Source organism: Ranitomeya imitator, chromosome 1 (genome assembly GCF_032444005.1).
Source record: "Ranitomeya imitator isolate aRanImi1 chromosome 1, aRanImi1.pri, whole genome shotgun sequence".
In the NCBI taxonomy this organism is placed as follows: Eukaryota; Metazoa; Chordata; class Amphibia; order Anura; family Dendrobatidae; genus Ranitomeya; species Ranitomeya imitator.
In genome coordinates, this window is record NC_091282.1 from 930,760,702 (window position 1) to 930,774,596 (window position 13,895).

Consider the following 13,895-nt stretch of genomic DNA (forward strand, 5'->3'; position numbering starts at 1 on the left):
CCCGGACCAATGGGCATAAACTGGAAGTGATGTGACGTTGTCATGGTACAACAATGCGCTGTCGGATACCGCTTAGATAAATATAATGATAATAAGAGTGCATATATGAATAATGAAGACCATTGCGGCATCCGAAACACAAAGGGACATGAAAACTGAGACGTGATGTATAAGTGTGCTGCACCGCTGGCGGTGCATGCGCACTCGGAACGCACACCCCACCCATCGGCGTCCGCGTCAAGGGGAGGCGGAGCCACAGCACAGAGATGCACTGTGGTACCGCATCACCCAGGGGACACCGAGAGCCTAAGGACGCGGCGGGCTGGGCACGCATGTGCACACAAGCAGCACACAAAATATCAACATATGCTCATGAAGAGAATGGCAGGCAAAAAAGGGGAGGTAAAAATTAAAAGCATATATAGAGGCCAGATATTTAATGGCACACCAGCTCAAGGTATAACCCAAATGATATAAAGAGCACCAAAAGATTATCAAAACTGAAAAAATATCAATATTACAACACAATATTTAAATATTTATGAAAAAAACAAAAATGACAGTATTAATACACACATAACATAATCTATATAAAAATAGATGAGACAGTCTTCATGGAGAGTGATCTTATAGTAGAAATGGACTATAGCGCAGAAGCCAAGATGGGACCACAGGTCCTCAACTAAAAACAATAAAATACAGAATTAGAAATATACAGCACAAAAATAAAAACAAAAGGATTGTGATAGCACAGGATGAAGCCTAGACTACGCAGCAGTTCGGCATCACAAAAACGGAACAAAACTGATTTGTTCGTTAAGTCCCATGGGGTGTAGCGTGTTTAGCATCCATATCCAGCGGGATTCAAACTGGGCTAGGCACTGGGATATCCTACCCCCACGGATGTTAGGTTCTAGGGCATTGATGCCCCTTATTCTAAGGAGGGTAGCGTCACAAATGTGGCACAGCCAGAAATGTCTTGGGATGGTTTTTAGAGTAGATGGATCTTTAGTCCCAACAGTGGACGGCCGTGATACCCAGGACATGTTCTCTAATACAGATTTTGAAAGGATGTGTGGTTAACCCGAGATATATGAGACCACAAGGGCAAGTGGCAAAGTATATGACATTGCGGGTGGTGCAGTTGATAGACTTTCTGATCTCAAAGTTTCTAGATCTTTCAGAATTAAAAAAAAGAATTACATTTGTCGACATTGGGGCAAGCCACACCATGTCCGCAAGGAACACAGCCAGGTCTTTTGGAGTACTGGTCCAAAAATTACCTACATAGTGGCTATGCACTAGGAGATCACGCAGATTTTTGGACCTTCTTGTGGTAATAGCAGGCCTCTTGGGTATTTTGAAAGTACCGGATCAGTTAGTAAGATAGGCCAGGACCTAGTAAGGGCATCCCTAACTGCTGGAAAACGGTTATGGTAATCGGTGACAAATCTAATCTTACCGTCCGACAGTTTTGTATTAGATTTATATATTAAATCATGTCGTGAAGAGTGTTTAGCACGATTGTACGCCTTCTTTACCATACAATGGCTATAGCCTCTTTGATAAAATCTCTTTTTGAGATCATCAGCTTGTTTTTCAAAATCGCTATTGTCGGAGCAGATCCTGCAGAGATGGAGGAACTGTCCGATGGGGACAGATTGAACTACATGTCTCGGGTGAGCTGAAGAGGCGTGCAAGAGAGAATTTGTGGAAGTGGGCTTTCTAAAGATGTCAGTTTGTATTGTATTGGTGACATCACATTTGATTAATACATCAAGAAATTCAACACATTGAGCATCATGATGGTAAGTATTGCGTACATTGACGGTGTTATTATTTAGGGAGCCCATGAACACATGTAGGGAATCAGTGGGGCCTTGCCAGATCATGAAGACTACATCTATGTACCGCGTCACCTGTGTGAACAGGGTTCAGAGACAAAAAGTCCATGTGGACAGCTTTTGTGCAGATAGCACAAGAAGAGTGGTGGGTAACTCCCTAGTCTTGTAGACACAAGAGAACAATTATGGAAACAGGAACACATGGGCTACTTGCACAGTGAACAAGTCTGCTCCTCTTAGGCTATCTGCACAAAAGCTGTTCCACTCAGCATGTCCACATGGACTTTTCCTCTCTAAACTCTGTTCACACAGGTAATGTACAGATGATCAGGTTTTTAAATACATCAGATAGGGATTGCATACATCAGTTAGGACTGCTCAGCTATGGGTATACCTTGACGATTGGTGGAGCAGCTTAGCATACATTTTTTGCAAAAACGTATCAACCGAATACCCTGTTTTTTACATCTTTTACTAGCACTTGCGGATTACTGTGATTTTTTGAAACTGAGTGTTTTTGGTTCTCCTATTATCTTTTGTGTCTTCAAGTTTCTTGGTGGTGTGTGAACATGTTCCCACAGACTTGTTCACTGTGCAAGTAGTCCATGTGTTCCTGTTTCCAAAATTAAGAATCAGTTGTGTACAAGATACCATGAAAATGCAGTACCATATTGGCATGAGTATGCATGTGTGTGTGTATGTGTGTGTATGTATATATATATATATATATATATATATATATATATTACACTGTGTTCCAAATTATTATTCAAATTAGATTTAAGTGTCATAAAGATTTAATTGTTTTGTTTTTCAAATAAACTCATGGATGATATTGTGTCTCAGGGCTCAATGGATCACTGAAATCAATCTTAAACACATGTGATATTTAGTTTTCCCGGTGATTCTAATTAAAGGAAAACTACTTAAAGATTATGTTCCACATTATTAAGCAGGCCACAGGTTTCAAGTAATATGGGAACTACTAAGGATCTCTGCTGCTGAAAAGCATTAAATAGTGTAATGCCTTGGACAAGGTATAAAAACATTAGCTATTCCACGAAAACTTAAGAGTGGTCATCATACTGTGAAGAGATTTCTGACTGAAACAGAGCACAGAGTTCATGCAGATAAAGGCATAATGAGGAAGGTTTCTGCCAGACAAATTCATAGGATTAAGAGAGCAGCTGCCAAAATACCATTACAAAGCGGCAAACAGTTATTTGAAGCTGCTGGTGCCTCTGGAGTCCCTCGAACCTCAAGGTGTAGGATCCTTCAAAGGCTTGCTGTGGTGCATAAACCTAATATTCAGCCACCCTTAAGTGTTCACAAGCAGAAATGGTTAAAGTGGGCCCAGACATACATGAACACTAATTTCCAAATAGTCTTGTTTACTGATGAGTGTCAAGCAACCCTGGATGGTCCAGATGGATGGAGTAGTGGATGGTTGGTGGATTGCCACCATGTCCCAACAAGGCTGCGACGTCAGCAAGGAGGTGGAGGAGTCACATTTTGGGCCAGAATCACGGGGAAACAGCTGGTAGGACTCTTTAAGGTTCCCGAAGGTGTGAAAATGACCACTGCAAAGTATTTAGAATTTCTGACTGACAACTTTCTTCCATGGTCTAAAAAGCAGAAACGTGCATTCAGGAGCAAAATCATCTTCATGCATGACAATGCACCATCTCATGCTGCAAAGAATACCTCTGAGTTATTGGCTGTTATGGGCATAAAAGGAGATAAACTCATAGTGTGGCCACCATCTTCACCTGACCTTAACTGTACAGAGAACCTTTGGAGTATCATCAAGCAAAAGATCTATGAGGGTGGGAGGCAGTTCACATCAAAACAGTGGCTCTGGGAGGCTATTCTGACTTCATGCAAAGAAATACAAGCAGAAACTCTCCAAAAACTCACAAGTTCAATGGATACAAGAATTGTGAAGGTGATATCAAAGAAGGGGTCCTATGTTAACATGTAACTTGGCCTGTTAGGATGTTTTGGAGTTAAATAGCTTTTTTGTTCAGTGAATGTGACCTCCTAATGCTGCAAATTCCACAAATGAGCATTTTCAGTTCTTTAAAATATATCAAATGTTTAGAAATTCTACTGTGCCTAATAATTTGGAACAGTGCATTTTGAGTTTTTATTTATTTTGATGATTATACTGTTATCATTGGGAGGTTTCTTCAATAAAATTCAATGTATAATCTAACGGGTGATGACTTTTATTAGACTGACTGTCATTTGCACCGACCATTTAGGGAAATCCGAGAAAAATATAATTTGCATAATAATTTGGAACACAGTGTGTCGAAATTGGCTATGTGCACCTGTTGTGTATGCGTCTTCGCAGCGGTTTTCCGCTGCAAAAATGCATACACAACACAACCCAGGTTTAAAAATAATAAAAAAATAAAAAAATTGCAATATTGTTACCTTCTGACGTCCTGCGCAGCGTTACCGTTGCTCGCGATGCTCCCGACAGCTGACATTCCAAGTAATGCCTTGTGTGCAATGACCTCTGATGACGTAGCGGTCTCGCTAGCGGGTCATTTCACAATGCATTACTGGGAATGCTAGCTGCCGAGAACATCTGCGTGGGATGCCAGAAGGTAAGAATATTGCGATTTTTTTTTTTTTTTACATTATATCTTGTTACTATTGATGCTGCATAGGCAGCATCAATAGTAAAAAGAGAGAGAGAGCGAGAGAGAGAGAATTTCCCTGACTGGAAATTCTTCCACGCATGCTCAGTTTCAAAAGACGGAACCAGTCGCTGGATTTCTGCTTTTGACAGTCAGCGACGGATCCTGCGTCCATAGGCTTCCATTATAGCCAACAATGGGCAGTGCAGGATCCGTCGCTGAGCGATTTTCTGATGTGCAGAAAAAAACATTCTTCTGAACGTTTTCTCCACCCAACGGACAGCAATTTTCCGACGGATCCAGTGCACGACGGATGAAGCGGATGACCATCCATCACAATCCGTTGCTATTGCAAGTCTATGGGAAAAAACAGGATCAGCAGAAAAATTTGCTGGATCCTGTTTTTTCAAAAATCGACGGATTTCAATGGGAGCTAAAAGACAGAAGTGTGAAAGAGGCCTAAGTCCCATGCGCAGCTTCCAGGCTGATGAGTGTAAATTTGCCTCCAGTATTTGCTGATAATGTGCTGCATTCATCTTTCCTTCAACTTTGACCAAGTTTCCTGTGCCTTTGTAGCTCACATATCCCCAAAACATCAGCGATCCACCTCCATGCTTTACAGTAGGAATGGTGTTCCTTTCATCATAGGCCTTCTTGACATATCTCCAAATGTAACGTTTATGGTTGTGGCCAAAAAGTTCAATTTTGTTCTCATCACTCTAAATTACCATGTTCCAGATGTTTTTGAGGCTTGTCTCTATGCTGTTTTGCATATTGTAGGGGAGGTACTTTGTTTCCATTTGCGCAGTAATGGCTTTCTTATGATGATTCGGCCATGCAACTCATTTTTCTTCAAGTGCCTCTTTATTGTACATCTTGAAACAGCCACACCACTAGTTTTCAGAAAGTCCTGTGTTTCAGCTAATGTTATTTGTGGGTTTTTCCTGGCAGTTGTGGTCAACATTTTTGTTGGTCTACCTGACCGTGGTTTTGTTTTTACAGAGTCCCTGATTTTCCATTTCTTAATCACAGTTTCAACGCTGCTCACTGGCATTATCAATTGCTCAGATATCTTTTTGTATTCCTTTCCTGTTTTATACAGTTCAACTACCTTTTCCTGTAGATCCATTGACAATTCTTTAGCTTTCTCCATGACTCATAATCCAGAAATGTCAGTGGCTGGATAAAATATGCTAGAGTCTGTCTGGATCCCAGAATCTCACTCGGTTTTTATGCACACACACTGATTACAAGCACACAAGTCACATGTGAGCATGTTAACTTTAGTAGCCATTCAAACCCATTTGTGTCAATTTTTCTGCATGTTATCAGGCCAAAATCACCAGGGTATGTGAACTTTTGGTCAGGGTTATTTGGCTGTTTTGGGTTGTCATTATTGTTTAAAAGAGGAAACACAGTAGTTTGACAATAAATTGCTTCACCCAACCACTAAACATGAGTGGCGAATAAGTTTTTGGGGTATGTAAACTTTTGAGCACAACTGTATTTTGCTACATTACAACCTGTGAAGTGAAGTGAGAAAATATAGGCATAAATTAAACTTTTGGGATCAAATAACTAAAAATTGGCATGTGCATATCTATGCACCCCTTTTGCAATGAAGCAAGCAGTTCTCTTCATAAGTCACATGCTTAGTGAAAGGAATTCCACCTGTGTGGTATCAACATACAGGCTCTCCATGCATGTGTTGTGACCGTGACACAGCTGTGACACATGCAGCACCGAACAACTGATCAGCATGAGCCATCCAGGTGTCCGCTATAGCTTGCCAAATAAGCAGGGACCCGATCAAATTTGCTCATCTCTAGTCATTAGTTATGCACACTGAAGTCTATATAATAAATGTTCGTAAACATCTTGCTCTTTCTGTTACCTCCTGCCCTACCATAAAGTGGTATTGAGTATTGGGATCAAATAATCAAATTTTACAATTAATGTTGTAGAATTCACAGTTCCAAATTATCTAAAAATATGTCTATTAGTTTATTTATCCTTTTTAAAAGAGTATTTTGGTGTGACTTACTACCAAGACAGTGGGGGTCCGACTACTAAGAACCCTACCAATCATAACAACAGGAGACTTCTTTCCCCCTATGTGCAAACAGCTGTTGTAGGCAGCTTGTATTGAGGCACTGGCTGTATGAACTCTGCTTCATTTCAGAGAAAGATATACTTTAATGTCCGCCGGGCATCAAGTCGTGCTGGAAACTTGTAGGACAGGTGGCTCCACGGCCGCTGCCCTCGATTAACAGGTCTGCCTATGTATGTGTACAGGGAGAGACCTTTCAAATGAGCACAGTGGGCAGGAGAAGCCACTGGGAACACACCTTTATGATAAGTCTATCTCAATGGCTATTAAAGTATGTTTTCCTCTGAAACGCCACAGCGTTTCAGAGCCAAACATATCTGGCTGCGTTCATATAGCCAGTGTGTAATACATGCTGCCAATGGATTTGGCAGCATGTATCCTCTGTCATGTACTCTTTAAGTTCTACAAGGACTGATGGAGCTAGGCGGGTATGCACCTTTCATAGTTTCAGTTAATTTTTTTTTCAAATGATAATGTCAATAATTCTTCTTGCCAGTGAAGACACATACAGATGTAGCAGCTAACAATTTTGCCACTGTGGCATGCTACAGTGATAGCCACAATGAGACTCTATTAGAGTTCCACTGCCATCAAGTTGGTAGCTGTTACATATCTATGTTTATCTCGGTAGTATTTTTGGCATGCATTAAATGTTGTCGAATACAACAGCTGTAGGCTTGTGCTACAGTGATAGCCACTGTGTTAACTGTTACAGTACTGTTACACTGTTAATATGTGTATAGTTCCCCTAGACTGTCAACATTGAATATGGTTTTGATCTTGAATTGTTCTTTAACCCCTTAACGACCGCCGATACACCTTTTAATGGCGGCAGTTAAGGGTACTTAAACCACAGAGCCGTTAATTAACGGCATTGTGGAAAAAGTGAATAGCGCCCCCCCGAGTCGGATTTTCTCTGGGGTCTCGGTTGCCGGGGGTAGCCGAGATCCCAGAGAACATGATTCAGGTTTTTTTTTTACCGACCCAGAGTTGCGATCGCCGGTAATTAACCGTTTACCGGCGATTGCAAAAAAACAACGCGATTTCCCTTTTAATTTCTCTGTCCTCCGATGTGCTCGCACATCAGAGGACAGAGAAATAGGGTCCCAGATAGCCCCCCGATACTCACCTGTCTCCCCCGGTGCTCCTCGTGGCTCCCGATAGGCGCTACCATCTTTTTCTGGCAAAAAAATGGCGGGCGCATGCGCAGTGCACACGCCAGCCGGCACTGGGAGGATCTTTGGGGTCTCGGCTGCCGGGGGTAGCCGAGACCCCAAACAACATTATCGGTGTCGGTTTTACTGACCCTGTTTTGCAGTCGCCGGTAATTAACTGTTTACCGGCGGTCTCAAAAAAAAAAGTGATGTGTAATTCTCTGTCCTCTGATGTGATCGCACATCAGAGGACAGAGAAATAGGGGGATTTGGGGACCCTATTATACTTACCGGTGTCCCTGAGTCCTCCTGCGTCCTCTCCTGCCCCCCGGCGTCTTCATCTGGAAAGAAAATGGCCGGCGCATGCGCAGTGCACCCGCCATCTGCTGCCAACTGCCGGCCGGCAGGATAAGAGCAGTTGGGGCTAAAATTAGGGTTAGGGTTGGGGCTAAATTTAAGGTTGGGGCTAAATTTAGGGTTGGGGCTAAATTTAGGGTTAGGGTTAGGGCTAAATTTAGGGTTAGGCTTCTTTCACACTTGCGTCGGCCCGACATACTGACGTACGTTGTGAAAATTGTGCACAACGTGGGCAGCGGATGCAGTTTTTCAACGCATCCGCTGCCCAGTCTATGTCCTGGGGAGGACACATGTGCAGTCGGAAATGGTGGACGCGGCGTACAAAAAAACGTTACATTGAACTTTTTTGTGCCGATGGTCCACCAAAACACAACTGATCCAGTGCACGACGGACACGACGTGTGGCCATCCGTCGCGATCCGTCGGCATTACAAGTCTATGGGCAAAAAACGCATCCTGCGGGCACATTTTCAGGATCCATTTTTTGTCCAAAACGACGGATTGCGACGGATGCCAAACGACGCAAGTGTGAAAGTAGCCTTAGGGTTGGGGCTAAATTTAGGGCGAGGGTTAGGGTTGGAGCTAAAGTTAGGTCTAGGGTTAGGGTTGGGGCTAAATTTAGGGTTGCAGCTAAAGATAGGGTTAGGGTTGGGATTAGGGGTGTATTGGGATTAGGGTTAGGTTTGTTTGAGGTTAGGGTTGAGATTAGGATTAGGGGTGTGTTGGATTTAGGATTTTAATTAGGGTTATGGTTAGGGTTGACATTAGGGTTGTTTTGGGGTTAGGGTTGTGATAATCGTTAGGGTTGTGATTAGGATTATGGATTGGGTTGGATTAGGGTTAGGGGTGTGTTGGGGTTAGGGTTGGAGTTTGAATTGGGGGGTTTCCACTGTTTAGGTACATCAGGGGGTCTCCAAACACGGCAGCCAATTTTGCGCTCAAAAAGTCAAATGGTGCTCCCTCCCTTCTGAGCTCTGCCGTGCGCCCAAACAGTGAGTTACCCCCACATATGGGGCATCAGCATACTCTGCATAAATTTGACAACAACTTTTGGGGTCCAGTTTCTCCTGTTACCCTTGTGAAAATAAAAATTTGGGGGCTACAAAATCTTTTTTGTGGAAAAAAATATTTTTTATTTTCACGACTGCATTATAAACTTCTGTGAAGCACTTGGGCATTCAAAGTTCTCACCACACATCTATACAAGTTCCTTGGGGGGTCTAGTTTCCAAAATGGGGTCACTTGTGGGGGGTTTCTACTGTTTAGGTACATCAGGGGCTTTGCAAACGCAACATAACGCCCGCAGACCATTCTATCTAAGTCTGCATTCCAAAACGGCGCTCCTTCCCTTCCGAGCTTTGCCGTGCGCCCAAACAGTGGTTCCCCCCACATATGGGGGCATCACCGTACTTGGGATAAATTGGACAACAACTTTTGGGGTCCAATTTCTCCTGTTACCCTTGTGAAAATAAAAACTTGGGGGCACAATATCTTTTTTGTGGAAAAAAAATATTTTTTATTTTCACGACTCTGCATTATAAACTTCTGTGAAGCACCTTGGGGTTTAAAGTGCTCACCACACATCTAGATAATTCCTTTAGGGGTCTAGTTTCCAAAATGGTGTTACTTGTGGGGGGTTTCCACTGTTTAGGCACATCAGGGGCTCTCCAAATGCAACATGGTGTCCGATCTCAATTCCAGCCAATTCTACATTGAAAAAGTAAAATGGCACTCCTTCTCTTCCAAGCTCTGCGGTGCGCCCAAACAGTGGTTTACCCCCACATATGGGGTATTGACATACTCAGGAGAAATTGCACAACAACATTTATGGTCTAATTTCTCCTGTTACCCTTGTGAAAATAAGAATTTGTAGGCGAAAAGATCATTTTTGTGTAAAATATTCAGGAGAAATTGCACAACAAAATTTATGGTTTAATTTCTGTTTTTACACTTGTGAAAATAAAAAAAAAATGGTTCTGAAGTAAAATGTTTGCAAAAAAAAGTTAAATGTTCATTTTTTCCTTCCACATTGTTTCAGTTCCTGTGAAGCACGTAAAGGGTTAATAAACTTCTTGAATGTGGTTTTGAGAACCTTGAGGGGTGCAGTTTTTAGAATGGTGTCATACTTGGTTATATTCTATCATATAGACCCCTCAAAATGACTTCAAATGTGACGTGGTCCCTAAAAAAATGGTGTTGTAAAAATGAGAAATTGCTGGTCAACTTTTAACCCTTATAACTCCCTAACAAAAAAAAATGATTATTCCAAAATTGTGCTGATGTAAAGTAGACTTGTGGGAAATGCTACTTATTAACTATTTTTTGTGACATATCTCTCTGATTTAAGGGCATAAAAATACAAAGTTTGAAAATTGCAAAATTTTTAAAATTTTCGCCATATTTCTGTTTTTTTTTTCATAAATAATCGCAAGTAATATCGAAGAAATGTTACCACTATCATGAAGTACAATATGTCACGAAAAAAAAATCTCAGAATCAGCGGGATCCGTTAAAGCGTTCCAGAGTTATAACCTCATAAAGTGACAGTGGTCAGAATTCCAAAAATTGGCTCGGTCATTAAGTACCAAATTGGCTCTGTCACTAAGGGGTTAAATTGTATATCTAGATTTTTATTGTGCATATTTTTTGTGTTTCTTTTTGGGTAGTCGATACATGCTTGATACATATAATTATTAAATTGCTAAAACCTAGTTGGAAATTCAAAGTGGGTTCAATGTGGAAGAATGAACCGACTTGATTTTAAGACCTCAGTATTAAAGTTTGGCTATGGTACAGTTGTAAGTTAAGTAGTGAGTATAAAGTTGGCTACTATTGTGTTGCAGTTGGGTGTTAGCTGTAAATAGGTGTACAATTTTCCTTTTATGTCTCAGGGACCCTATGTTTTTGCACTTGCAAAACAAAAGACTTCATAGTAACAGGTACGCAAGATTTTATTTAGTGTGCAATGGTGTAACTCATCAGGATTAGTATTTCAGAAGGTTGACTATAAGGTTGACTATAATAAAATTGTAACAAGACATAAAACCATTTACACAGCTTTCTAAACCACACTCACAATCACCCTACATTGCTGTTGCCAGTCTTATTGAGGTGACAGTCGATATTAATGTTGCTTACAGGAATTGTAAATGTAATGAGACTTAACATTAGTGGAATGTGAAATAAATTGACTAATCTGTAAGATATCTTTAATATACTGACTGAGGTTTATTGTCTAACCGTAACAAAAGTCTTATTATTTTTAAATGACATGGGCATTAAGATGCTGTCTTTTACATTATGTATTTGTGCATTACTTACCTTAAAAAAAATTGACACCAAGATACTCTATTAGAATAAGGCAAAACATTGGAGGTAATATGCTTCTCTGGGCCGTTATATACAAGGATGGATTGTGGCCAGGATTCATGTTCTCATGTGGATGTTAAATTAAGGCTACGTTCACATTAGCATCTTTGGGCGCAGCGTCGTCGACGCAACCCAAGACGCATGTCAAACTGCATACACAACGCAGCGTTTTTTGACGCATGCATTGTCCTAAAATGTTATTCTTGACACAATTGAAGATAAAAAAACGCCCAAAAAAGTGTCTAAACACTATAAAGAGAAAGACCACCAATGGGATACAAGAGGGTGGGTGTAATGGAATTTGTGTATATATACCCTTGCAGAGATGAATTTGTCCCACTTTGCTTGTGTTTCCAGCATCAAGATGGAGCGTCCCATGGAGAGTATCTACATGAATATGGAGTTGGATTTTGCCTTGGCTAATGCTTATGCTCTTGTCACTGTCTAGACACTTTATCACTTGTTTTTTACGCAGGCATCTGCACCCTATGCGTTTTACATAGACACTAATGTGTTTTTTTTTGGCGCATTTACGACGCAAGTGCGTTGCATGCGTTGCTTACTGGAAATTTGGCACAGGAAAAATGCAACATGTAGCATCAGCTGCGCCCTGTCTGGTGCGCCCAAATGACGCATGCATCGTACAACGCTTGACAACGCATATGTCCATGCGCCCCCCATGTTAAAGATAGGGGCGCATGACGCATGTGTCGGTATCCGTCGACGATGCTGTGCCCAAAGACGCTAATGTGAACGTAGCCTAACAAGTACCACCTACCTAAATATTATTGCAGACCAAGTGCACTCCTTTAATGCAACTTTATCCCTTAATATCAGTGACCTATTTTAGCAGGATGTGTTTGAGGGACTATTCGCCATCAGTGTAATGGGTATATGAGCCGCCGAATTTCCCAAGACGGGTGATATCACGAGAGGTAACAATTTCAGACTTCTGACCCTTTTCTTTTGAAATGATGAGTTGCCAACAGAGATGTCTGGAAGTCATTCTCAGAAAGCACAGGTGCGCTCAGTAGAATGAGAGCTCCTGTGTATGGGAGAGGAACATGGTGGAGAAAATGAAGATATCTGCCTGCCAAACCATTACTTGATGGACAACGATCAAAAGTGTTTGGGGACCTTTAGGCTCCAAATTCCTTAGGTCTCAATCAAATCAAGAATCTATGGGACATGCTGGAAAAAGGGTCTGATCTATGGATGTCACACCTTCAAGTTACAGAACTTGAAAGATCTGCTTCTAAACACCTTAGAACAAAATACTACAAGACACCATCAGAGGTCTTGTAGAATAAATTTGGAACAAAATACTACAAGACGCCATCAGAGGTCTTGTAGAATAAATGAGTTAGAGAAGTTTTGGTTTCACAAGAGGGACATAAAGTGTTCTGCATAAATGAATACACTCTAATTGAAAACTAAGATTTTGAGCAAAGAATGAGTTTCATAGAACATTTTTTTAAGCCATAACATGAAGGTAATAACTTTTATTGTAAAATTTTCAGTTTTACTGAAATTAGTTAATGCATTTCTGAATACATTGTATATATATATATATATATATATATATATATATATATATATATATATATATATATATATATATATATATAGATACAACTTCATCTATAATTTTGTATGATCTTCATGATTTTTAAGGACCACACCAAGTCTTATAGGCATGAAATGAACAAGTTAGAGACCTATTTCAATAATTATCTTTTTCAAGGACGATGTGTTTTAGTGCCTGAATGCTGTTTGAAGAGTGATGCTCATCTTGTCGCTTCAGAACTCTCCATATGTGTTTGATTGAGTTTAGATAAGGAAACATACTTGGCTACTCATTCACTTTCATCCTGTTCTTCAAAATTACAACAGTGACCTTTGATATGTGTTTTGGATCATTGTCATGTTGGAGAAGTGCATGTCTACCAAGAGTATGGAGTGATGACCGCATCTTTTCTTTCAGAATAGAACCGTAAATCTGAGAATTTTTGATACCATCAATGAAAGTTCCCGACAACAGCAGCTTTTGGTACCATCAATGAAATGTAATTTCCCGACAACAGCAGCATTCATGCCGCCCCCACATAAAAATGCTACAACCACCATGTTTCACTGTAGACACCATGCATTTTTCTTTATGCCTCATCTTTTTTGACCATACAGTTTTGAAGCCAACAGTTCCAAAAGCATTCATATTATTATTTATATTGGTCTAATCACTCCAGACTAAAGAATCTAGAGCAAATTGTAGGTGGCCTTTTTGTGCATGTGCTTTAGGATCAGGCTTCATTTGTAGACGACACCCATGCATGCCATTCTTTTGCAGTGTATGCTTTATTATGTCACAAGAAACACAATGCTTAGGCTTTCTACTTCTTTAGCTAACTGCAGT

The 13,895-nt window shown here is 40.8% G+C and overlaps 1 protein-coding gene across 15 annotated transcripts in view; it reads left to right on the top strand.

Moving 5' to 3' along the window:
- BMPR1B (bone morphogenetic protein receptor type 1B) overlaps positions 1-13,895 on the top strand; it is an 899,743-nt gene that overhangs the window by 449,984 nt on the left and 435,864 nt on the right. For 9 of the 15 annotated variants that reach the window (XM_069743592.1, XM_069743591.1, XM_069743585.1 and 6 more), the window contains one exon: positions 13,467-13,548. The exons of the other annotated variants lie outside the window; for them this stretch is intronic. The gene's annotated coding sequence lies outside the window, so the exon portion shown is untranslated. The remainder of the gene's footprint in view (positions 1-13,466; positions 13,549-13,895) is intronic. 15 annotated transcript variants of the gene reach the window in all.